The 26,801-nt window shown below is 42.3% G+C and overlaps 1 pseudogene; it reads left to right on the top strand.

The window, feature by feature from the left end:
• The first annotated feature begins 8,165 nt into the window (after positions 1-8,165).
• On the top strand, positions 8,166-21,663 carry LOC147882475 (stress-related protein pseudogene; annotated as a pseudogene).
• The last annotated feature ends 5,138 nt before the right edge of the window (positions 21,664-26,801 follow it).

The raw sequence follows: 26,801 nt of genomic DNA, 5'->3' as shown, positions 1-26,801 counted from the left end.
TGATAGTGGTGCTTGTAAGCACGTCACTTCTAAGAAGAGCCTTTTTAATTCGCTGCATCCACCACCTACTAAAAAGAAGGTGACATGTGCAAATAATTCCTCTTATTCAACATGTGGAGTGGGGGACATCATCCTCGCATCCACGAATGGCATAGATTTCAGAATTTCAGAAGTTCTTTATGTGCTAGGTGTAAAGAAGAATTTGCTTTCAGTGTCCTCTCTCCATAGAGGAGGATTTCATGTCATATTTGATGATTCTAAGTGTGCAGTCAGCGACAAAGAGAATGACTATGCTGGCACTTTGTATCGAGGTCTTTTTCAACTTGACATTTATGAGAAAAGATCCGATCTTGCACTTTCACTGAGCACTCCCACTGCTGCGATGCGGAATGCGGAGTTATGGCATGCCAGATATGGGCACATGAGCTATGGCAGCTTGATGACACTTTAGAAGCAAGCTATGGTTGATGCCTTGCCTCCTTTGGAGTCACCTCCTCCTCATGCATTTGAGGGTTGCATCCTTGGCTCGTAAGATTTTGTGAGTAGAGATGTTATATTTTCACAAAATCTAAGACATACACATGTTGAATTTACTATTCCAGCTTTTTCAGATGATGGTTTTGAGGGGATGCTTTCTATAGCATTTGGTTCCCCAGCTGAAGCTCATGCTGAAAATCAGAATTTACACCAACCTCCTCTTGATCCACATGCCCTGATTCAGCCACATGCCTATTTTGTACCTCCACAAAGTGTGGATGAAGTTGTCAGGCAAGAGATTCAAGAGATACATGCAGCCAAAACAGTTCCGAATTGGTTGCTACGGACTCTCAAGGAGAGTAGGCTTGAGGCACCTTTGCCTAGCAGGACTCATAGTGTAGTAAGGCATGCAAGGGGGGATCTTTTTGTTAAGACAGCTTATGCAGGTACTCTTCTTGATGAAGAAGAACCTAACTCTTTTGAAGAAGCCAAGGATAATGTGCATTGGATGCATGCCATGCACAATGAATTGCAGTCCATTGAGAAAAATCAGACTTTGGAATGTTGTGGATTTGCCACCAGGGAAGCATGTCATTGGTACCAAATGGGTTTTCAAAGTGAAACAGAAGCCAGATGGATCCATTGATAGGTACAAGGCAAGGTTGGAAGGTGAAAATTTGGAAGCTTTAATTACAGAGAGAATCCACAAGGGATACCCTTCAATAATACCCCCAAGGGTACTCATGAGTGCCATGCACTTCAAGTTTGCAAGCCCCACGTGCATGGTATGCCAAGATTGATGCATTCCTGGCAAGGGGTTACATATAATAGTCCCACGGAAAGCACCCTCTACATTAAGCATGATGGGGGGGATATTTTGGTCATCATTCTTTATGTAGATGACATGCTACTCATAGGGTCAAATGAGGAAATAATTACAGATTTCAAAGCTGAGTTGAAAGCTAAATTTGACATGCAATTCTGGACATTCCACTATGTAATGTTCACATCTGCACATTGCATGGTCTATGTCAAATTATTGAGAAATTGGTATTTTTATATATTGGATTTGCTTGGAAACTCCGTCCCGAAAAAAATAGAAAGGATGCTCTTCAAGCATTGGAAAAAGTGTTATCCGATATAGGTCTGCATGGAGGAGATGTTCAAATCACAAAGGATTTTAAAAAGTCTACCAATGGCAAGGAGGTACCAATCAAACCCTCTATTGGTGGTGTTAAGGCAAGAAGATTCTTGTCTCGACCCAAACATAGTAAGCAAGTAAGGCAAGGTAGAACAGTTTCAAAGATTAATTATGGATTGTGGAAGCAAGTCCATAATGCTGTGAAAGATCATGAGGCAGATGGGGAAGCACAAAATAGGAAGGCAGAGGTGTGGATGTCTCTTGATCAACTCTTCATGTTCTGTGACAAAGTAACATGGACAAAGAGTGATTACAAGAACTTTGAGGAGGCAATTAAACATTTTGGAAAGTTAATGAAAGACGCATGGACAGCCTGACAAAATATGAAGAGGGGAGAGGAGAAGAGTGGAGATGAGGAGAGAGGGCACAGCTAGAGAGCACACCACAAATGACTAACTGTACACTAGATTTAGTTGAAAAAATAGAATATATACAAACCCTTTTAGGGTTAGGGTTAGGGGATCTAACCCTTTCCTTTATAGCACTCTATAAGGTTAGTGCTATGCACATATGATCACGTGATGGTGCTATGCACACATGATCACATGATGTTGAGCGTGAACTCTCAACACCTTCCCTCAAGATCAACATCATGAAGTAGGCCTTCCCTCAAGATGATGATTCTGGGGAATCGAAGAAGGACTGAGCATTACATTCCATCACACCCCTTTACTGGGAATGTCCTTCCTCTGCATCAAACCAAGAGCTAGTCGGTGTTTCTCGAATAGCTCTTTACCGAGTGGTTTGGTAAAGATATCTGCAACATTTTCTTTGCTATCACAATGCCGCAGTGTGATGTCACCAAGTAACACTCTTTCTCTGATGAAGTGCTCTCTGACATCAATGTGTTTTGTTCTGGAGTGATATACTGGATTTTTGGCCAATGCTTGAGCCGATTGATTATCACAGTATATTGTTGTTGGCTTTGACTCATCAAAGTAATCTGTTTCTGACAATAGTCTTCTGAGCCATATAACCTCACATGCACCTGTAGTGAGTGCTCTATATTCTGCTTCAGTCGAAGACAAAGAAACAGTTGGCTGTTTGTTTGACAACCATGATATAGCACCTTGACCAAGGAAAAATGCATATCCCTGTGTCGATCTCCTGGTCTCATGATCTCCAGCATAGTCACTATCACAGTATCCATGCAACCGTGGATGACTTCCTCTGTATTCTATCCCAAATTGTCTTGTACCTCTGATGTATCTCAAGACTCTTTTGGCTGCATTCCAGTGAGACTGTTTTGGATTTGCCATAAACTGTGCTAGTGAGCTTACTGCATAACAAATATCTGGCCGTGTGATTGTCAGATATATAAGAGATCCAATGAGTTGCCTGTAGTATCTGTCATTGACTGTAGGCTTTTCTGAATCTTTAGTAAGTTTCAAACTCTGTTCCATGGGAGTGGCTGCAATCTTGCAATCTACCATATGAAACTTCTTCAGGAGACTGTCAACATATTTGAGCTGACTCATGAATGTGCTATCTGAATCTCTCCAGAACTCAATTCCAAGACAATAGTGCATAAGTCCAAGATCTTTCATGTCGAACTCTGTAGATAAGTCTTGTTTTAGTTTTCTGATGAAGCTATCCTTGCTTCCTGTCACAATCAGATCATCTACGTACAAAAGTGCAATAGTAATATCCTCCCCTTGAACTTTGTAGTAGAGAGTATGATCTGCATTTGACTTCAGGTATCCCAGATCAGCAAAATACTTGTCAATTCTGCTGTACCAACTTCTGGGTGCTTGCTTTAAGCCATAGAGACTTTTCTTGAGATGGCAAACCTTGTTCTCCTGTCCTGGTTCAACATAACCGGCTGGTTGTTGCATGTAGACTTCCTCGTCTAGATAACCATTGAGAAATGCATTCTTGACATCGAGCTGATACACATTCCATTTACTGAGTGTTGCTAGTGATATCAAGAACCGTATGGAATCCATCTTTGCTACTGGAGCATAAGTCTCATCATAATCTTGACCATATTGTTGTGCAAATCCTTTTGCAACTAATCTGGCTTTGTATCTTTGAATACTGCCATCTGGATTGTACTTCACTTTGTATACCCATTTGTTGGCTATGGCCTTCTTTCCTGGTGGAAGGTCGCATAATACCCAAGTGTTATTTTTATACAAAGCATCCATTTCGTCATTCATTGCAGTTTGCCATTCTGGCTTATTTACTGCGTCTTCGAAGTACACTGGCTCTTCTGTAGCCATGATGGTAGTCATAAGAGCATAGTTGGTGGTTTCCACCTGAATTGCTTTGCCTTTCTGAGCATATGTCAATCTGGCTGGTGGTCTGCTTTCCCTAGTAGACCGTCTGAGCTGCTGTGACGCTGATTGGGGTGTTGCTGGCAATTCTTGCTCTTCTTCATCAACCTGTTCTGAAGATGACTGTGAAGTCGATGCTTCTATCTCCTGTGTAGGTGAGGTTTTCCATTCTGATTCCTCATCGAAGATTACATCTCTGGAGATAATGACTTTGCGGTTGATGGGATCATACAATTTGTATGCTTTACTCTCGTCACTGTAGCCAACCATGATGCATTTGCGTGACTTTGCATCCAATTTCCTGCGATGATCATCATGTATGTGGGCATATGCTATGCAACCAAATATGCGGAGATGCCCAATGCGTGGCTTGTGTCCAGTGAATGCTTCATAAGGAGTCATTCCTTGTATCGGTTCGGTAGGAAGCCGATTAAGCAAGTAGTTAGCTGTAGCTATTGCTTCTGCCCAATACTGATTCGGAAGATGCTTTTCACTAAGCATTGCTCTAGCACTGTCTGCTAAAGTCCCATTCTTCCTTTCAGCTATTGCATTTTGCTGAGGATTATCTGCACATGTGAATTGTCTTCGAATGCCGTGAGTTTTGCAAAAGTTCATGAAGGCTGAAGACATGTATTCACCTCCTCTGTCTGATCTCATGACCTTGATCTTTCTGCCTGTCTGGTTTTCTACCATGGCTTTGAATTCTTGAAATCTGGCAAACACTTCAGATTTCTCTTTCAGAAAGTAGACCCAACAATATCTGCTGTAGTCGTCGATGAAGGTCAAGTAATAAAGTGAACCATTGATGCTGCGGGTCTGGGCATAACCCCATACATCTGTATGAATTAAATCAAGAATACCTCGTGCACGAGAGGTACTTCTGACAAAGTTGGTTCGCTTTTGTTTGCCGAAGCAGCATGCTTCACAAACCTTTCCAAGAAACTGTAGCTTCGGAATCCCAATTGCCATATTTTGATTCCTTAGATCTAACAAGTACTTGAAGTTGACATGACCATATCTCTTGTGCCATTTTGCAGATAGTGGCATCTGTTGCATTTGGGCTGACATGGCATGTTGATCTGGTACTGTAGCTAGCATCCTGTATAAGCGTCCTTCCTTGACACCTTTTGCTACTAGCTGACCTCTTTTGGATTTGTCTCTGATAGTGCATTCATCACCGTCGAAGATGACTTTGTAGTTGTGTTCCGTCATTTGACCTACTGACAAAAGGTTCTTGCTGAGCTTCGGAACATAGAGCACATCTTTGACTAATCCTTTTGCACCAGTGAAATTGTTCATAGGGATAACACCTGTCCCTTGAACCGGATTCGGTGTATTGTCTGCTGTGTAGATGACATTCTTTTGACCTTCTAATGGCTTCATTTCTGTGAACCATTCCTGATGATTTGTCATATGAGATGATGCACCGCTGTCGATGTACCAAGGATCCTGTTCCACTTGGTCGACTTGATAGCTGAAATCCTCTTTGGGATTGAAATCAGTGTCTTGGTGCATTGTATCAGTCTGATGCAATTCCTCACTTGCAAGAAACATATTGCCATGTTCATTTGCAAAATGGCTGTGACTAGAATGTCCACCACGATGATTTCCTCTTCCTCGGGAATTCCCTCGATTACTGCTGGATGGACCGCCTTGGTCATACTGCTTCTTGCGGCAATGTCTTTCATAGTGTCCAAACTTGTGACAATAGTTGCATTGAATGTTTGACACATTGGTGGATGCATTCCCTCGTCCTTGGAATCTTCCTCTGTTGGAATGATTTCCTCTTTGCTGATTTTGATGTTGCTGAGGATGCTGCTGATGCTGATTCTGACTTTGATTTTGACCACTTTTCTGATATGATCTACCTCTGTTTCTGCCTTTGCCTCTGCTTCTGTCTGAAGCGGTGAATGCTTGATCATTAGAATGACCTTTACGTGCTTGAATGGCCTGAGTCCTGAGTTCTTCACCAAGTAGAACTGACTGAAGTTCTTCAAGTGTTGGAATTTGCCGTTGGATGGCAATACTCTGGACCAGATTCTCATATCCTTCTCCTAGTCCATTCAGGATTACTTGAACCATTTCTGCGGGATTCATAGTCTCTCCTGCTGCTGCAAGTTGATTGTTGTAGTCTTTGATGCGGAGTACATAAGCATGACCAGTTTCATTGCTATTGCGGAAACTCTGGTTGATCTGGTTTCTCAGGGTGAGAATCCTGGATGTGTTCTTGGACTCGTAGAGAGCTGCGAACATATCCCATGCTTCTTTTGATGTCTTGACTGTGTTGAGCTGTGCTAGCATGACATCTTGCACATTCTGCTTGATCAGGTGATAGGCATACTTGTCTTTCTTATCCCATTCTGCTTGAGCTCGGGCAATGGCAGGATCTGCTACTGGTGCGGAAACCGTTTGTGTAGATGTAGATCCCGATGTAGATCCCGTTGCTGGTGCTGTGACAACAGATGGAGTAGAGCTACTAGTGGCTGGATCGGCCAATGGTCTAGGTATGGATCCATCAACATACTCCCATTTGTCCTGAAGCACAAGAATGGTCTCCATTCGGTATTTCCATGTACCGTAATTGGAGTTGTCTAACTTAGCAGATGCCTCCAGATTGAGGTTGCTAGTCGACATGGTGCAAACAATGTACTCAAAAAAATGTCCTGCAAAAACTCTGTATGAATCAACTGCAAATACACTGAAGATGCCAAGTGAAATCTCTGTACCGTCGGTGAAGATAGAACTGCAGTAAATAAGATCTGACCTGTGTTACAAGGCTTGTGGCAATGATGCCGGGAATAGCCAAGAGGCTTTACAAGGCTGAAAAAAATGATGTGCACGATGCCGTGAGATAGCCAAATAGGCTTTACAATGGTGGCATGTGTGTGAAATCAAGTGCTATCTGCCCACTGAATCAATCTGCAATGCCTCTGAACTCTGAAGTCTGCTCACTGAACTGATGAACGTAAGGTTTCAGGTAATGCAATGATGTGAAATCGGATGTGAGCGTATGGACTGACTCCGAGTAGGTACTAGTCGGGAATTTCGGGCATGGCTTAGATTGGCAACTTGGGGAATTCAAAGCGTCCCCTCTATGGCGATCTAGTCTACTCTGATCTAGATCTAAACCAACCGTCGATCGATGAAAGAACAGCAAATAATTCCTTTTCCTTTGTTCTTTTTAAGTGCTGGGTCAGATGCGTCGATGTAGAGGCAAATGTGCGTGAAGGAAGTGGTTTTGTCAGCGAAGCTCAAATGTGAGTGTAACTTGCGCCGAAATGTGCGCGTGATGTAACGAGCGCGTAGAGCACGAAAAATCGAGCGACTTTCCTTTTTGGAGCACCCTCAAATTCTTCCTGGATCAAGAGATATGACTTGATCTAGGTGGAGGGGCAAAAGGAGTGCAAATGGTGCTCAATGATGATGTGTCACTGTGAGTCACATGCAGTGATGATGTGGCACTGTGCTTAGCAAGAGGTGTGCCAGTGAAGCTCTGTGCTGAGGTGGCAGTGCTGAGGTGTCACTGATGACGTGGCAATGATGACGTGGCACAAGTGACGTGGCAGATGACGTGGCACAGATGACGTGGCAGATGACGTGGCACAGATGACGTGGCAGTGCTGACGTGGCTGATGACGTGTCACTGGTGACGTGGCTGATGACGTGTCACTGATGACGTGGCAGGTGACGTGGCCTAATGACGTGTCACTGATGACGTGGCAGTCGGTGATGACGTGGCAGTCGGTGCTGACGTGGCAGTCGGTGATGACGTGGCAGATAGGATTGGCTGATGACGTGGCAGATGGATAAGGTGGTGACGTGGCAGATGCTGAAGCCTGCTGACGTGGCCGGATAAGATGTCGTTGCCACGTGTCGATAGGAGGGCCACCGGAATCTTTCGGAGATTCTGTCGTAGATGCCGATTCCGTCCGTGTGTCCGACGCGTTTGGTTCTTCGACATCCGTCGATAATCTCTTCAAATCGGGAGCCGATTTCTCAGAAATCTGTGCAAATCAGCAGCAATTTCTCAGTAATCTTGGCAGATTAGGAGCATTCCGCAGTAAGCTCTGCAAATCGGGAGCGATTTCTCCGAAAATCTCAGAGTAATCTCTGCAAATCAGGAGAGTTTTTGCTGCTCGCGTCGCTTCATCTTCTTCTCCTGATCGATTCCTCCATCTCTCCCCGATCTCATCGATCTTCTGTCGTTGCCAATGGACGCTTCACCACCGGAAGCCGCTCCTCAACCGTCAGAGCAACCGGGCCTCAAATATTTGGGCTTCTTCGAAATAGCTGTGGACAAGGCTTCCAAATACGTAGCAAATATTTATGAATTTGCAAAAGACAGCTCTGGTCCGTTGAAACCAGGTGTTGACAGCGTCGAGAGCACGGTTAGGACGGTTGTTGGTCCTGTATATCAAAAACTCGAGGGAAAGCCTTATGAGATTTTGCTCTTTGTGGACAAGAAGGTGGATGATGCAGTCGGCGTTCTGGAAGGCGTCGTGCCTCAAACTATCAAAGAGAAATCATATCAGGCAAACAGATCTCGCAAGATCTCACTCATAGCAGAAATCTCTCAGCATAGTTCTCTCATGAAACTTTTCAAGAGCTCTCTCAATGAATCCTCTCACAAACTAGATCTCTCTCTCTCACTCTATGAAGGAAATTCTTCTCAATAATGAAATCACTCAAGAACTCAAAGAAAGAATAATGGACGGAAATTTCCTCTCAATGACGGAAATTTCTCTCAACGGAAGTGAAGGGAAGGATCTCACAATCACTCAAGAGAACTCTCAATCTCACAATCACTCTCACAAGAAGGATGGCGCCTCAACGGAAGGCAGAACCAAGCTCTGATACCATGACAAAATATGAAGAGGGGAGAGGAGAAGAGTGGAGATGAGGAGAGAGGGCACAGCTAGAGAGCACACCACAAATGACTAACTGTACACTAGATTTAGTTGAAAAAATAGAATATATACAAACCCTTTTAGGGTTAGGGTTAGGGGATCTAACCCTTTCCTTTATAGCACTCTATAAGGTTAGTGCTATGCACATATGATCACGTGATGGTGCTATGCACACATGATCACATGATGTTGAGCGTGAACTCTCAACACAGCCTGCAATATAACTCACTACATGGTAAGGTTATGTCTTTTTCTTTTACTTAAGTGTGATCCTCTTTTTTTTAATTACTTACTATGCATTCTTATGTCTTACAGCATATCATATACAACCACCTTCCCTATTTTGTCAAAAAGTATGGATGCCCAGCTATTTGGTCTACCCAAGGCATGGAGAAGTCTCACTACATGGCACGTAATGCATTTTTTAGACACACACAACACTATGGAGGGAGTCAGAAGGCAAATAGTTTGAAGGAAGTCTTCCAATGGTTTTATCGAGGCATACTACAGAGGCTGCATGCTAAAAGAAAAGTTGCTAGCTCCAAAATCAAGCTTGCTTTTCTTCTAGCCCAAAAGCAAAGACGAAGACAAGCTCTAGACAATTCAATTGCAGCAGAGAGACATAGACAATGGAGGGAATCGAAGATATTTAGAAACCATAAATGGACAAGTAAACATGAATAGGACTCATTTGTAACTTATTGGTGTTATGTCCACATGTTTTCAAACTCATTCAATAGAAATTTTTTTAGTGGAACAAGTGACTCTTGGTGTTATGCATGAAAAGTATTTCTTTTGTGAAACATATGATCTAAACTTAATACAATTTGTTTACAATTTCAATATATTGTTCATTTAATATTTAACGACACCACTCTATGTACAAATCATTTCATCATCAACTTATTAATCATTTATACAAGATCATACTAGATATCAAAGACTTTATACAAATCAGTTCAAATTTAATATAATGTTTGTGCTATATTCGATGACTAAATCCTATTTCTCCCAGGGCCTGCCGATCGGAACTCTCTTTTTGATCTTGATTGGAGTCTTTTTCTTCTTTATTGGCTTGATGTCGACTGTCTCTTTATCCTTTTCTTCAGCTCTCTCCACCTGTTCCTCTTCTTGGACTGTGTGGCCTGATGCAATCATGGGTGGCTCTCGAAACCTTATGAGCTGGTGTTTTCCATAGCCCTCCAGATATTTGGGCTCCTTAACACCACATGCTAATGCATAAGAAGTGTAAGACAAAAAGTAAGCGGCCTCTAAGCGGCCCTAGAGGCCTGCTTATTCACATAATCTCCAAATATATCTATGGCAGACAACCTCTCTATCAAAATGATCTTTTCCTTTTGCCATGAAAGAACATGTCCACCTAAAGCCCTGGACAAACATTTTAAGAAGTAAACAATGGCTTCTCCATTGTTGCTCAACTACCTATGGTAAATCAAGATCTTGGCACTGCCTAGATCATGAATATAATGAGCTAGGCCTGACATTTTGTGAAACCCAATCTGCCTGCTTCCACTTGATCTCTGGAGGAATGTGTCATTCTCAATTTGTAGCTGCCACATATCAAAGGATTGGAGTGAGACAATACACAACCTACAAAAACAAAGTTAAGCAGAAGTCAAAGTATTTGATTTGAAGTACCTTCTCATTTTCATCAGCAATAAGCAGTTCATCTTTCCAAAGATTTATCCCTCTCCCCTCTTGTCCAGCCTCTTCTTTAGGCTTTTCTGTGTATAGTGCTGAGAGATTCATAGCTTCCTGTGTGAGCTGGAAGGCAACTTCATCTGGCTCTTGGAACTTTTCAGCCTCTTTGAAACAAAATGAAAGGGCCTCTATAGGATCAAACATTGTTTCCAAAGCCAGTAGTGAATGGTCATCCTCTATGCCAACCTCCTTGTCAAGCCTTGAAGCCTGGGCAATAAGGGAAATGGCATAGTCCTCCCTCAAATTGAACATACACTCTATATCATGGAGGAAAACATAATCCTTTCCACCAATCAACACACCTAGAAGCATGGGCACTGCATAGTTGCTGCTCTGAACATCAAAATCTTCAACTGGCTCTGCTCCCCTCAGAGTTTTTGTCCTCAGTTGAACAAGGTCAAGAGCAGCCACTTGCAGCCCCTCATCCTGAAGGTCGATATCTTCTTCTTGCTCTACCATTTCTGTGACCAAAGAAACATCCTCCTTTTCCTCTGCTTCAGATGTGTCTTCTTCTTCTATTTCCTACCCTTGTTCATCCAAAGACTCCTGACTGAAGAAAATGTACATAAGAAATGCTATGCTCTCCTCCAGCACTCTGCACTTTCTGGTGTGCAAAGTACGGTTGAATTTATAGTGATCAGGCAGGCTGTCAAATCTTCTGTTCACATGGTACCTCAACCTGTCATTGGAGACAAAATGATTTATATGCACAAAAACCTTTTCTCCTTCCACAATTCTTCCTGCCTCTGTCAGTTCTTTGAAGGTATCCCAATAGTCTGAAAGAAAATCTTTGTACTGCTCCAATACAGAGCTCATTGTGAACTCCATGTTGAAAATACTGTGGTATATATGGAAGTTACTCTGAGCCTTGCATTTGTGAAGAAACTCAAATAGAAGCAAATCTGGAGAATTGTCCTCTTCTGGTTCCATTCGTTTTTTGATGGAAGAATCAGCACTCTGCTCCAGTCTCTTCTTTTTGCCTGTTCAAAAACTTATATACTATGAATTCTATATGCTGACATATGCAATCAATGAATGCATTTTATATCACCAGAAAATCCATTCATGACATCTCATGACTCACCTGGTGATTGCTGTGGTCTAATAATAGCAGCAGAAAAGTCCAGCTTCCTCTTGAAAGGTCGGGCCTGGGAGCCAGCTGTTCCAAAATAAAAACATTTCTCATCATCAAGGAAGATTTCCACAGGGCTAAAGATAGCAAATTAATGAGGTAGAAGTGAGAACCAAATCAGACACAAGAATTTGTAGCAAAATGCGATATGGGCTATTTAGAGATATATAAACCACTCTCCTCGCATTTTGTTGCAAATTCTTAAGTTCTGTTCATGTGCTTGTCAAATCAAGCACTTGGTTCATCTCAGTGATTCCTGGACACTATGATCTCATATGCAAGAGAAATAATGGAATGAGTGAAACTTTTCATGAGGAATGTGTCAACAACAGGAATTTATAGCAAAATGTGATATGGGCTGTTTAGAGAATTATAAACCACTCTCCTCGCATTTTGTTGCAAATTCTCAAGTTCTGTTCATGTGCATGTCAAATCAAGCACTTGGTTCATCTCAGTGATTCCTGGACACTATGATCTCATATGCAAGAGAAATAATGGAATGAGTGAAACTTTTCATGAGGAATGTGTCAACAACAGGAATTTGCAGCAAAATGCGATATGGGCTGTTTAGAGAATTATAAACCACTCTCCTCGCATTTTGTTGCAAATTTCTAGTTTCTATTCATATCCAACTCCAATCTAATTTCTGGGTGATTTACCACATTCTTGAACAGTATAAATTGAAAATGTAACAAGAAGGATGGAGCTGAGTGAAGACATTGGGACATCAAAAATCCAATGGATGGAAGAAATAAATGTTAAAAAACATTAAAACCAATCTAGAATTCTGACCTTTTTTTTCCTTTTCCATGCTGATGGAGTTGCACTGGTAAATCTCTTGCTCTTTCTCTAGCTTGAACTTTGCACTCTAGGTAACCTGGAGATCTGGCAGTAGTAGTAGTCTTCAAGCAGGTCGCAGTCTGGATGGAGTGTGCTAGGTAGGAAAGGATCAGAGAGAAGGAAATGGAAGATGCGAGGGTCGTGGCAGGGATGAAAGATTGGGAGATAGGGGAGGGAAAAGTGGTTGTGGTATTGATTATGAAATCATGAATGGCACAAGTTCCAAGGCATAAAGTGTACTTTCACACGTGCCAAATTTCAAACTCCAAGAGATCTGGGTCCCATCCACACGTGTGAAAAATGACTACATTCCACACGTGTGGGATTTAGAGATTCTTTATTTCTATTTGCACTTATTTGTGGTATCCTGTTTTAGACCTCTTGCCCTCCAGTCTCTGCTCTCTTGCCTCCCTACCTCCATACTCTGCAACATCAGCATCCTGTCCAGCAGCATAGGTTCATCCTCAGCACAGGTTACTCATCAGCAGCACAGCACATCCACAGATAGATTCCAGGTCAGTAACAATGGGTTCTCCCCTTAGTCTCTACAATCTTCTTGCCTATAATAGAAAAAATCCATCCTGCATGGAAATGCATAGACTCAAGTCAAGACAGAGAAATCACTGTAGGAATGCAGATCTTCAAGTGTGATATTTGCATGTGAGGGTAAAACTGTACTTATGGGTTCTCCCTTCAGTCTGTGCACACTTCTTGCCTTCCATAGACTCAATCCATCCTGTATGGTTATGCAAACACCTTCAAATGACTGAAGGCATATTCCAGCATGTTGCCTCATGAATTTGCAGCAAAATGCGAGGAGAAGGCCTTAGGAATTTCAAACAGCTGAAATCGCGTTTTGTTGCAAATATTGAAATATTGCTTCATCAACCCCTGTAATTCTGGTTTTGTGACTTTCATAGCTGTAATCTTCTTGCATAAACTCCATTCATACTGTATTTAGTTGGAGAGACATAGAAATCACTGTAGGAGAGCACCAGCATGTCATTTCAAAAATTTGCAGCAAAATGCGATGTGGACCTGTTTGAAATTCCAAACTGCTCATATCGCATTTTATTGCAAATTTCTCTATATGGCTTCATCCACCCCTGTGATTGCCTTTTCTTTGTTAGAACATGTTCTCCATGTCTGTGATCTCTTTCCAATCCTTTGTATGCAGTTTTTCAGAGTGATGGCAAGAACCAAGTCAACTGCAAGGAAAATTGACAAAGGGCCAGGGCTTGCAACAACAGCAGCTGGGGCAGGTACCAAGAAATTTAGTGTGCCTCCAAAGGGAAGAGCTGCACATGGCAGGAAGGGTAAGCCAATGAGCTTGCTCAAGCAAAAGGCCAAAAGATTGAATCATGGTGCAGGTGTGCTAAGGGAGATCAGGAGGCAACAGAAAGCTATAGGCTTTGCAATACCCAAAGCACCCTTTCAAAGACTGGGAGAGAAATTTGTGACAGTTGGAACCTTGGGTTCAGGTGGAATAGAACTGCCATTCTTTCCTTACAGGAAATGGCAGAGGATTACTTGGAGAAATATTTTGAAGATGCAATGCTTGTAGCAGCCCATGCTCACAGGGTGACTTTGATGGCCAAAGACTTCAACACTTTGTCCAGAGTGAGATGGAGGTATGACAAGCTTGTTCATCCTGTGGAATGGCAGGACATCAAAATGAGAGACATATTGCTAATTGGCCCTGATGTAGTTGTTCATATTGAGGATGAAGTTTCAGTGAATGATTTTGACTTGACAAAACAATGCTTAGCAGCATTGGCTCATAAGAATGAGTATTGCTCAAATACTATCATTCTTGCAATGCTCTAGTAAGTGTCTATAAGTTTTACATTTTTTGCAAATCAATCCTCCTTGTACCTCCTTTATAACCTACCCTAATTATTTTCTGATCCTATGCAGCATGATGAGAAGCTGGCTTCATCCCTTTGTACAGCATACAGTCCATATTGTTGATCCAACCATTTCTTCTAAATTAAGAGATGCAAAGGAGACTCCCATGAGTATTTCCAACTGGTTCAAACACTGCAATTTTGAAGTAATTGATGTTTTGCTACTTCCATACCATAGCAGGTATGTGGGTGACTACTTCTTTTAAGATTCTTCTTTAAGATTGGGAACTCTTGTAGCCTTTGATTTTCTTATGCTTTTTTCCATATGCAGTGACCACTGGAGTTTTGTTTCTATTGACATCCAGCAAAAGCAATGCTTTCTATTCAACTCTCTAAAAAACACACACAGAGAGCTGAAATTGTAAGTGCTGTGTGTGCTTTTTGAACTTAAAACTTCGTTATTTTGATATCATACTAACTAAATTATACATATTGCAGTTGTATTAGAAGGCTTTTAGATGCATTGGATCACTGTCCTCCAAATGTCTCTCTTTTGGATTCAATAGAGCCAATAAGTCTAGAGGTAAAAAGTCTATTAAATGCTATGTCTTTAAACTTATTGAATAATTTTGTTTTGTGCTGATGCTAACAGTTTCTAACATATCTTTCTAACTGTACAGACACCACAACAAAATGATTCAAGTAGCTGTGGATGGAGAGTGCTGATCAATGCAAAATATATACTTTCAAGCTACTTTGAGAAGGAACAGCCAGACCCGGTAAGGAAAAATACTTTTCATTTAGCTTGAAGATAATTTATAATGATACAAAGTGTTCTAAATTATCCTCTGCCATTGCAGATGAAAGAGGATAGCTTCAGCTCCAACTATGTACATAATTTTAGAGCTCATACAATTTGGAGGTTTTTGAGCTATGCCTCCCTCAAACCTATTGTACCAGCTACTGTGGAGTTGGGTGAAAGCTCTAAAGTATAAGAAGGTGTCATACACCTTGATCCCACAAATGAAGCACCTAATGCTGAGGACTTGAAGCCACATGAGCAATCACATAGTGCTGAGGAGGAGCAGACACAGGAGCAAAGACCTGCTGCTGATGTTGAGGAGAAGGTAGAGAAGTAGCAAAGAGAGGCTCCTGGGGCAGTGGAGGAGACAGGATGGAGCACGGACAGGATGGAGCAGCAGAGAAAAGATCCTCCAGAAAATGTAGAGCAGCCTCTGGATCAAGCTGTACATAAATAGAAAATGAATGTCAGAAATATGTTCTACATATTTAGCTAAACAGTTCTGTACAAAATCTTACTTGATTGAATACAAAACCTTTGTTTATGGAGTCTGTGTTATCTCAATTTTTAAATTTTCGATGTCTTTGCATTTTATTGAGCTCTCTCTTCTTTTGAGTAACTGCAAAAAAGCAATATGAATCAGAGTGGTAAATTAAACTAATAGCAATGCTTAATGAGACTAGGATAAATCAGATGGTGTACCTTTCTGTTGTTGTAGATAAATAAAAAGTCGTTTGAGATAGAACCTTCAGTCTCAAACAGAATGTCACTGCGCAATTGAGCTAAGGAGCAACATTCTCTTAATGAGATATTGACTAGCATATCACCATTCTCAACAACATCAATATCAATAAGTTTATTTTCTGCACTAAAAGACTCTTCATCTTGATCCATTGGGACAAGCTTTGTGCCTAGCATTCGATTGCGCTTCTAATAAAAAGAGAAAATAAAATTTTGTGATGCAAACATGTACTTCAGTTGCATAGAAGGTTGGACCACCTCACAAAACACTGAACTACATGTCTTCTTATCCCAACCTTTATCCAAAAATTGTGGCATGCATGCCGAATTTGTTGCTTTAACTGTGAACATTGTTTTTGAAACCTTCACTGGAAAGGTATTAAACAAGTCCACAAAAACTGTGAGAGGCATGCACAAAGAAATTTTTACTATCCTAGTGGTAATATTGGGCCTCAGAGCTTTCTGTACTTCTGTAAAAAGCTTCGCCCTATATGCCCTTGTAACACTAGAATGTGGGTGAGGCCAATCCACTGAATTCCATGTCGGAAGGTCTTGTTTTATTAATACACCATGTGTGTTAGCTTTGTCCAGCAACTGATAAAAATGATCAGTAAAAAATATACCCGATTGAGCTAGCTCTATTGCACATCGACCTTGGTATTGTTGTTCTCCTATCGATCCATGCAGAACATCTATAAATCCCAGAATACAATCGATGTTTTGCCATGTCTCATATGATGAAGGATATAAATCTGAAATAAAACAACACAAGAATGTCAATAAGCTAAGAGAGAAAGCTTCATCTTAAAAATCCATACACCTCATAAAGAAAAAAACCACAATAGAAAAATATACAATTAGGCTTGTGTTGCAGAAGATTTTTTGGATAGTCTCGCAAGACAAGTTCTTTATGCATGTACACGTGCTGAATCAAAACTTCTTTCACGTATATCTTCCCTTTGGTGATTTTAAAATCTCGTACTCTTCCCTTCCACGACGCCAAGAAAATGTTTTTTGTCTGGGGTCTTTTTCTTTTGCTAGGTTGCATGAGCACCCACGCTCCTTTCGAAACACTAAACCTTTCCCAAGTTCCTTCCGTTTTGACTATACTTGAATTCTCTACCGACGAAATAGAAGAAGCAGGTCGACGGGGTAAGGATGTTTGGTATAATTCTGCCTTCGTAGCATTATCATCCATAGAGCATCTTCCACAAGAACGGCCGTGGTTTTGGTTCACCATGGAGATTTTCTGAATCTGTAACAATAGCAAAGTAATGTAACTAAGATAACAATTTGAAGTTTCAAGAAAGAGAAAGTGGGCAGACAGATAGTTGACGAGAAACATCTTACTCTACGCCAAACAGGATCAAGGGAGCAGTTTTGGAAAAGAAAGGCTGTTGCACAATGAGGCAATGGTGTAGAATGGTAGACCTTTCGCACGAAAGGCGGCACAACATTTGAAAGTTCAAAGGAAGGTGGAAGCGGGAAGGATCTTGTCAGATAAAATGTCAGTTTAGATTCTATCTTCTTGTCCAAAGATCTTCTGAGAATAAAAAACCAATCTCCACATTAATGTAGCACGCTTGTACTTACATAAAGTATTGTTTCTTTTTTCTATTTTCTCTTATTTTCGTGAATTTTCAACGTTACGTTGGCCCTCTATTGATTGGTTGAGAGCTTATTTTTCCAAACCATAAAAGGCCCCAAAATGAGCTAATGGTAAGCCTATAGCCACTCCCATGGAACCGGGGCTGAAGCTTACTATGTATGATGCAAGTGAATCAGTGGATGTCACACTTTACAGCCAGGCTATTGGATGCCTCATCTATTTGTGCAATACAAGGCTCGATATTCAGTATGCAATATCTCAAGTGAGCAGGTATATGCACAGCCCAAAGACTACACATTGGCAAGCTATAAAACACATCTTCTGTTATTTGCAAAGCACAAAGTCTTATGGCTTGATGTTTCCCAGGGGGATAAGCTGCCCCAAACTGCTCAAAACTAGCTACACTATTGGCGCAACCTACTGTGCACACTAGGGTAATAGTAGTTGATGTACTTACTAGCACTTACCAAGGGTGTCCTCTAGGCTGCAACAAAATGTAAAATATAGCAAGGTATTGTGTAAGGTACATTTATATGTCAAAGATAAATTGCATTCAAAGTTTCTCAAACTAGTAAGGGAAGTGCAGAAAATTTGAGTCCAGCATGGAGAGCTCACCAGATAGAAGGACTCAAGGGGAGAAAGAAAGGAAGTATGTCCCCCTTAACATTGAAAAATGGAAAATTCCAATTAATTAGTTGAGGAGAAAAGAAGAGGGGTGAAAAGGAAGAGGGAAATGCCATGATTAAACTAAGGGATAAAGGGGGAGGGGAGGAGTTTCAATTGAAGAATAATGGAGGGTAGGGGGCATTAAAGAGGAAGCTACGTGAAATTGGGGAAGGGGGAGAGGGACCACTTATGAAGGGGGAATTAAAGAGAAAGGGACATGCAAAAGGGGAAGGGGGGAGGAGGGACCATTTATAATATTATAGTTATCTTTAGAGTAGCTATACTACTCTATAGCCTTGATCTAGCGACAACATCCTGAACCACGGATAGAAGAGTGTTTGAGGCATGGGCAAGGTCTACATCATTTCCAAGGGAGGTCGGTAGCTCATGAGGCAAGCGGCTCATATAAACCGCATCAAGCAATAATCAAAATGTATCTGGACACGTTTTGGGGCATGTCTTGTGACTAGCGTGGTAACCAAGATGCTGAATGCTAGGGCCGAGTGGGGGGGCAAGGATATTGAAGTCATGTACTAGTGACACAAAGGATGGGGAATCCATTAAATAGTCCACTTTACTTGACCCCCTTCCATGTGGGAAACAAGTGAGGCCTCTAGATAACAACCATCTCTGCAAACTATTATAGATGATCAAGTCATGCACTACTCCCAACCCTAGTAAGTGTCATTCATATCCTGTCACATGTAGTGCATCCTCTGAGTGCCTCGCTATCCCAAGCTCTGTAGGGTCCATCTCTGGTGCTGTAAGGGGATCCGATCCTATCTATCCCCCATGCGTGCATTGAAGTTAGCTAGAAGGAGGTTCTCTGCCTGCCTTGAGAACCCTGTGATATCATCAGTCTCATATGGGTTGTGACCCTCATGTGCACAAGATGATGCATCCGAGGGATAGTAGCAAACACCAATAAAAATCAATTGTGCATAAGGTGAATTGAACTTTTATCCACGAGTACTGTGCATGCTCCTCCTTTCACATCATAGTTATGAGCGGTCCCAAGTGCAATCCGAAAAGGAGAGCTACACTCCCAGAACCTTGTGTCCTAGTATCTCTCATTGCCTCCTTGTTAGCGGACTCCCAAGTGTATTCTTGTCACAATAGGTAGTTCTCTGTCTAGACTCTCATGTGCATCATAGAAGATGACTTCTCTGTCAGTAGAGGTCTCTAAGTGTGAAAGCTACTTAGGAGGGCTCTTCTTCAATTGCCACCCAGCCATGACTTCCTAGAGTGCTCCTCTCTGTCATGTCTATGTACTCGCCTTGAGTTCCCTCTCTTTCCTTTGTGGAGCCTCTCTTTAGAAGTCTCCCCCAAGCCTAGCACTTGCCAAATGGATACCTCCTAAGTGTCATGTGTCTCACAAGGGACCTTACCATTCTAGCTCTCTCGTGGGCTCCCGTTTACTTTATGCCTAGGCCTAGGAATAAACCTAGACCCAAACCCTCAAAGCCCCATTAACTGCAAGCATAGTTGTCAGGGAACCCCGTTTCGTGGCTATGGAACGCTAGAACGGCGTTTCCTTCAGAAATGGTTATGGAACGTCAAACTTCTAGAACAGCTACGAAACGCTTGAGAACACCTATGGAACATCTAGGGAACATTCCCTATGCCGTTCCCCAACCTAATTCTTGTCTATCATTATGATCTTCTTTATTTACTAAGTTCCTCACTCCAAATTTGGAATCCTGATTCATCTATCATCAAGATTTTGTTTTTCCTAACATCCTGACTCCAAATTTCGTCCAAAAGCAATTGTACAGATAGTGTGTTTTTTATTGAGTATGGTGATGTGGCATTCGGTTGCCGTTCCCATCCCCTAGGATTTTGGCGTTCCCATTCCCTGGGGGGTTGGCGTTATGTTGGCGTGCACGTTCCCTAGTTTTGTATTTGTTTTGGCCCATGGAGGCTAATTAACCTATGTTTTGTGTGTGGATTATTTTATTTTATGCATAGGTTAATCTTTTAAGCCTATGTCTAAGAGGGTTGCACATTATATGTGAATTCAAGAGGGGATTTGAACCCATAATCTTCTCCTACGACCCAATCCGCAAGATACCCCAAGCTACTAAGATTCCCCAGAACCCATGGTTTGATTATGAGTGCCGAGGGATGAGATCTAGCCTGATAAGTGAGAGGGCTTTGGGGCACCCGATGATGTATAAGAGGCAGTCTTTCCTCTTGCATAGAAGGGATGAGGTGACCTGATATTTCTAAGAGGACCCCACCATTGCATGGCGGCTTCCCTCCAAGGGGAATCCACATATTCCCATTATGGTCTGCATGCCTTGGCACACATACACAACATCGCTCTACGACATCCCCATTCATGCACCACCTAATATATCCTCCTTTCCAATGCCCACCACATGCATCTTGTTCAATGCATCGAATTTGCAAGTTGCATTGCACCAACTCCATAATCGGAGAGCCCAAGGTCATGAGGGACTATGGACTGAGCACTTTGCACACAGACGGGAGGTCTTGGCTCCAATCTTAGCATAAATGTTCAACCATGTCATATGCCATGGCTCCCCTCCCCTGCTTGGAGTACCACCATCATCTACAAATACACAAAGCTGGGGATCCCATGGACATTGGGAGCTACATCACTCTCATGGTTGGCCACACATTAGCAAAGATTATGGATCAATACTAGAGAGAGATAGCAACACTCACACACAGACATGGGGACAGCAGGTTTTGAAACAGGCTGGATTTCAGAGGCAACACTCTACGCTTGACCACATTTTCACTCTACAACCATCATCGAGGGCGAGATCAAGACTTGCTTTGTAGACTTACAAAAGGCCTTCGACACAGTTCTACTAGCCTATATAATTAGGAAACTTCAGAAGATGCAGATCCCATGAGTTATGATTTGAGGGGTGATTAGCCTATAAAGGGAGCACGTGTCCCAAGAGGTTTGTCAGACTAGATTGAGAGCACAATTGGAGTGAAGCAAGGATGCCCCCTCTCATCGACCCTCTTTGGGCTCTACATCGATGAGATCACAGCCTTCGTTGACCACGTGGGAGATGAGGGATCATTTCCAACTGATTTGATGATACAGACACTATTATACGCATACGATATACGCATACGATATAGTCATATCCACTTCAGTAGTAGGCCTACAAGGACACGTAGATGCCCTAAAGGTGTGCAGCAAGGGGAGAGATTTAACAGTCAACCTTGGCAAGACCAAGGTTATAATGTTCAACACCTCACAAGTGGTACTTCATCGAAACAGTTTCAATTACCCACAGGAGCTAGTCGAGATCGTGCAATCTAACACTTACCTAGGAGCTATCTTTATGAGATCGATGTTCACGATGATTCATGCAGCCAGAGCACAACTTACACGAGGTCAAGGAGCTTTGGCCCAATTAGAGCAACAATGCTTTCAAGACGAAGGAATGGCTATTTGATACACTAGTGAGGATGACATCCACTCCTCTTGGGGAGTGATCTATCAACACAATTGACTAAAGGAGATTTCAGAGATTACTAGTAATTATGGGATCTCGGATGATCCGGAGTAAGCCTTAAGTTCCTATTTTTGAACAGGCAAAGTCCATCATGACACTGCTCTAGATTGATGCTATTTTCTAAATGATGACATATCTCCACAAGATTTGGGCTTTGCCTAGCTAGAGACTACCAAGGTTCACACTAGATTCATCCAGAAGACTAGCAAATAGAGGGCTTGGCACAAAATGGTATGCATGCGAACAAGATGAGATCAACCATATCATACGATTAGATCTACTCCAGCTTCACATAGCATGAATTTGGGGGTTGGGGAGGGAGCAAGAGTTCCTCATGAAGATCTAGACCACCTCCTAAGAGTATCAAAGAATGGAGTGATCATTAGACCCTAGTACCTGGATGATAGAGGGAGTTTCACATGCACTAAGAATTGCCATTGGACAAATGCACCTCTCGTCCCATTAGCTAAGGATCGAGGTAGGGGCTATAGAATGTAGGATCGCTTGAGAGAGAGAGAGTACAGATAGCAAAACGTAGCACAAGCCTTAGCCGTAACGTTAAACTTGGATTAGATAATAAAAACAAAGGAGTACAAGGTACACGTACCTAGACCTAGGACTAAGTGTCCTAGGTGTCACATAGGACTAATGTCCTATGTGGTTTAAAAGACACTAACACTACAAGTGTCTTTATTTATGCCTACGAGGCACATACCATGGCCTGTAGGGCATCACTAGAACCATCAAAGGATGGCCTACAAACCCCCCTCCATGGGATGGCCTGAAGTACTCTGAAAACGTCTCAGAATACCTGGTATTTTCTAGTCATGGTGGCACATGTTCATCCAAAAGGATATAGCCACCTATGAATGTACAAGGAATGTCAGATCATGTAACAAAGGGAACCAAGTGTAAAGCTTGTTAAAAGACTTCGAACTTGGGACGAGGAAGTGCCTTTGTAAACATATTTGCTCTGTTGTCCTCTGTGGGAAGATAGGACAATTCTATGTCTCCTGCTAACCACCACTCCCGAACATAATGATAGTGAACTTCAATATGCTTGGTACGCGCATGAAACACTGGGTTACGCACAATGGCCAAAGCACTCTGGCTGTCAATGAAGACAATAGTGGAGGATGTCTGGCAAATACCAAGATCTGTAAGTAACTGTCGAAGCCAAACACACTCTACTGTAGCAGTGAAAGCTGCCCTGTACTCAGCCTCACAGCTAGACGTGGCAACTGTTGGTTGCTTATTGCTGAGCCAAGAGATACATGAATTGCCAAGCAAAAAACAATTGCCAGTATGTGATACTCTGGTGTTGGAACATCCTGCCCAGTCACTATCCGTGTAAGCATGCATGGTAAGTGAACCCTGATCACCATAGAAGATGGCTAAATCCTAAGTGCCTCTGAGATATCTGAAGACTCTCTTCACTGCCTGCCGATGCTGTGAACTGGGCATGGGCATGTGCATGAATCTGCTGAGCTGAGATACTGTATACTGCAAGTTAGGTCTGGTGTGACATAAATAAATAAGGCATCCAACAGCCTGCTGATAAAGGGTGATATCGCATGGTAGGCTCCCATCATGAGCTAAAAATTTGAAGCTAGGGTCCACTGGAGTTGAGATTGGCTTGCAATCCTCAAACTGAAAACGATCAAGAGAGTTTTGGACAATTCTTTTGAAAAGGAAACCGATGCATCTTACCCAAAAGACAACCCTCACACACATGTTTGGAAACTCTGTGAGTTTGAGGTACATCATTTGCCATCTACTGTGAATGTAGCTTTGCAAGAGCTTTATAATTGAGATGACCTATTCTCTCATGCCAAAGATGAGTTTCAACAAGCTGTGAATTTGAAATTGCAAATGCTTCAATAGAAAGTGCAGCTGAGTGATGATCAAGGTGATAAAGCCCCTTTTGCAAAGTGCCAGTGAGAACTATGGCATTCTCATCACAAAGATCATAAACTAGACATCTGTAGCCATAAAAAATAACTTTGAAACCTGAAGTGGCAATTGCTGAAATTGAAATCAAGTTGACTTCAATTCCAGGCATAAAAAGAACTTTTGTCAGAGTAACAGGATGGCTTGAAATGGATGTGAGCTGCACATCTCCAATTCCTTTAACAGCATATGAAGCATTATTAGCACATGTGACAGTCCCCCCTCAAGGTGCATCAGCTAAAGAATGAAACAATTGTCTGCAAGAAGTGACATGCTTGCAAGCACCACTATCAAAGTACCAGGACTGAGCATCATTAGCAGTAAAGAATGCATCAGCTTTGGAGGGATCAAATGAGCAATCGACAACCCATGCCCAATCATCCTGAAGAGCATGTGCATGTGAAGCATCTTCTGGCTCATGGGATTCGATAGCATGTGAGGCATTAACTGTCAATCCTGCTTTCTTTTTCTCCGAAGCAATGCGCTTCATACATTCTGAAATGTCATGTCCAGGCTAGCGACAATAGTTGCATCTTTTCTTCTTTGACTTATCTGCTGTATTTTTAGATGCATGGGAGGAATTGCAGCTGCTATGCACACATTTTGGCTTGCCCATAGGCTTGGAAGCCTTGCCTCTTCTTGTCTGCTGTGAAGCAAATGCATGATCAAGAATAATGGCTTGTCTATTAGCTCTACTTTTGCTCTTCCTGCAAAAGCAAAGTAACTAGCTGATCAAAAGAATAGTGGTCTAGATTACCCATGGCCACTAATCGAAGGGTTGTAGCGAACCCTTGATATGTATCTGACAGTCCATTCAATGTGGTACTGACAAGTTGTAAATTTGGCACCACCTCATCAATGTTGGCAAGCTGTTCCATAAGGTCCTCGATCTTTGTCAGGTATGCATCCATAGAGTCACCTTCATTCATGCTGACTTCCTATAATTGCCTTCTCAAATATGCAACACGAGCTTCATTGCGAATCTGATAGAGAGAAGCCAATTTATCCCAAGCATCCTTTGTTGTCCTGCAAGACCGGATGTGTGGAATAATGATTCTCTTGCATGATAAAGCAATGCATGAATGTGTGTTTCCATCTCTTGCATCCCATCTTGACTATTCTTGAGTTGGAAGAGCAGCAGCAGGAGTGCTAGAGGAAGAGGCATCAAGAGTAATACCCCCTGCAGAAGGACCAACAGTAGAGGCAACCACTGTAGCATTGGCTGGCCTCAGATCAGCCCCAGAAACAATATTCCACAAATGCTTTGCAACAAGAATATGTTTCATGAGATAAGACCACATCGGATAGTTGGTGCCATCCAACTTATCATCTTGACGAAGAACTCCAAATAAATCTTGATTGTTCCCAGCCATAGCAAATGTGATACCCTGAAAAAGACTTGAAAACCCAACAGCCTCAAGGTTATCACTGCAAAAAGCTGGCTATCCAAAAATGACAGCAAATTTCTGCAAATTTCTGACCCAAATCAAAGGGCAAATGCAAATCTGACCCAAATGTGACTGTGGCAGGCAATGTTCACTGCAAAAATAGTAAATCTGGCAAAAGCCCCAAATTTATTGAGGGCAAATAGGCCAAAAAGGGCAAATGCAGAAAAGCCCCAAATTTTGCTGAAATTTTTACAAATGCAACCCAATGTATGCAAATCTAACTCAATGTCCTGCAAAAGTGACTCAATGTCCTGCAATCTGACCCAATGTACGGCAAACAACAAGAGATTGCAGACCAAATCCCAAAGCCCCAATGTTCTTGCAGGAATTTGCAACCAAAGAAGCTGAAATGAACTGAAAGCCCCAAAAAATACCAATGTCCAGAATGTAACCTTGCACGTGCAACCACCTATACGGGGACCTTGAAAGATGTACTAGCTGTACGGACAGCTCAAGTACAGTGTACAGTAACTGTACGGATCAAGTATAGATCAAGTGCACAGATCAAGTGCACCATACGATGTACGGTTCAAGTACGGTTCAAGTACGAAACTGGTAAAGGTACAATGGTACGCTGGTACAAAAACTGTACAGAACAATACGTTCCCACGTGCATATACGGCTTGCAGTACGGACAAATATGCAAGACAAGTACGGAGTTGTACACCTACACAGAAACACCCAAGAAGCAACGGATCTCTAGGCTATGCATATTGGAGGAGGTGGAGACAGAGGGGCATTTCCTATATACTTGTCCAATCTATTATGAGATCCAGTGTGGCGATAGATCCAAGGGGATACGATTCGTCTTTTAGGAGAGGCTTAGCTTTGGGCCACTCTCTGACTGATCCACTTCCATGACTAAAGTTACATTGGCCTCAGAGACCCTACCGAGGGAGATAAGGCAGCATGAGCTGGTAGCACCACAAGAGACGAGGATAGACTAAACACAGTGACATGTAACAGACTTCTATGCACTTGAGTAAACCCCACGACAGTGTGGAGTGGAGGAGGATCTAGCTGACATGAGGACAGAGTCAATCAGTGGGAAGCGACGACACAGAGAGACCGAGCCAAAGACCACATACGATGCAGAGGCTGATCAGAGCATGCACAATGAAGGTCCAGCCCATCTCAACTCTCCTTAGTGGGCAATGCCAGAGCTGAGGTGTCACTTTTGATATGGCTCACCAGATACAAGGATCATGGATACCATGCCCACTCCCCCCCCCCCGGCTCCACTTTCCATAGCAAGAGAAGACTTGATAGATGCAAATATGAGATATCTTCGCATCCCACCAAAGAGCTGCAATGGCACTTGGTTTTGTATTTCGAGTAATGGTTTTGAGCTTTGAGCTTTCCAAGTTCTTAGCATAGCACTCAACAAGAGCCCTAGTGAGCCCTTTGCCTTAGCCCACAATGGCTTGTATAAGTTACTCTTTTCATAGGCCTACGAGGCCTCCTGAAGATCTAAATGCCTCTCTCTCTCCCCCTCTCCCTCCCCCCCCCCAAACACACACACCCCTCTTCCACTCTCTCCCTTCTACCCCATTCCTTCAGCTGTCATTCCCCTTCCCCCTTCCTCTCTTTCATCCCTTTCTGTAAATCTTCCCCTACTCCTTTTTACATCATCTATTGGTCTCAATAGTCAAGGCTTGTGTTTGTTACTACTCTTTTGAT

This window comes from Dipteris shenzhenensis, chromosome 29, assembly GCF_047967505.1.
Source record: "Dipteris shenzhenensis isolate YYH24624 ecotype China chromosome 29, Dip_SZ_1.0, whole genome shotgun sequence".
In the NCBI taxonomy this organism is placed as follows: Eukaryota; Viridiplantae; Streptophyta; class Polypodiopsida; order Gleicheniales; family Dipteridaceae; genus Dipteris; species Dipteris shenzhenensis.
This window is presented reverse-complemented; position numbering and strand designations above follow the sequence as displayed.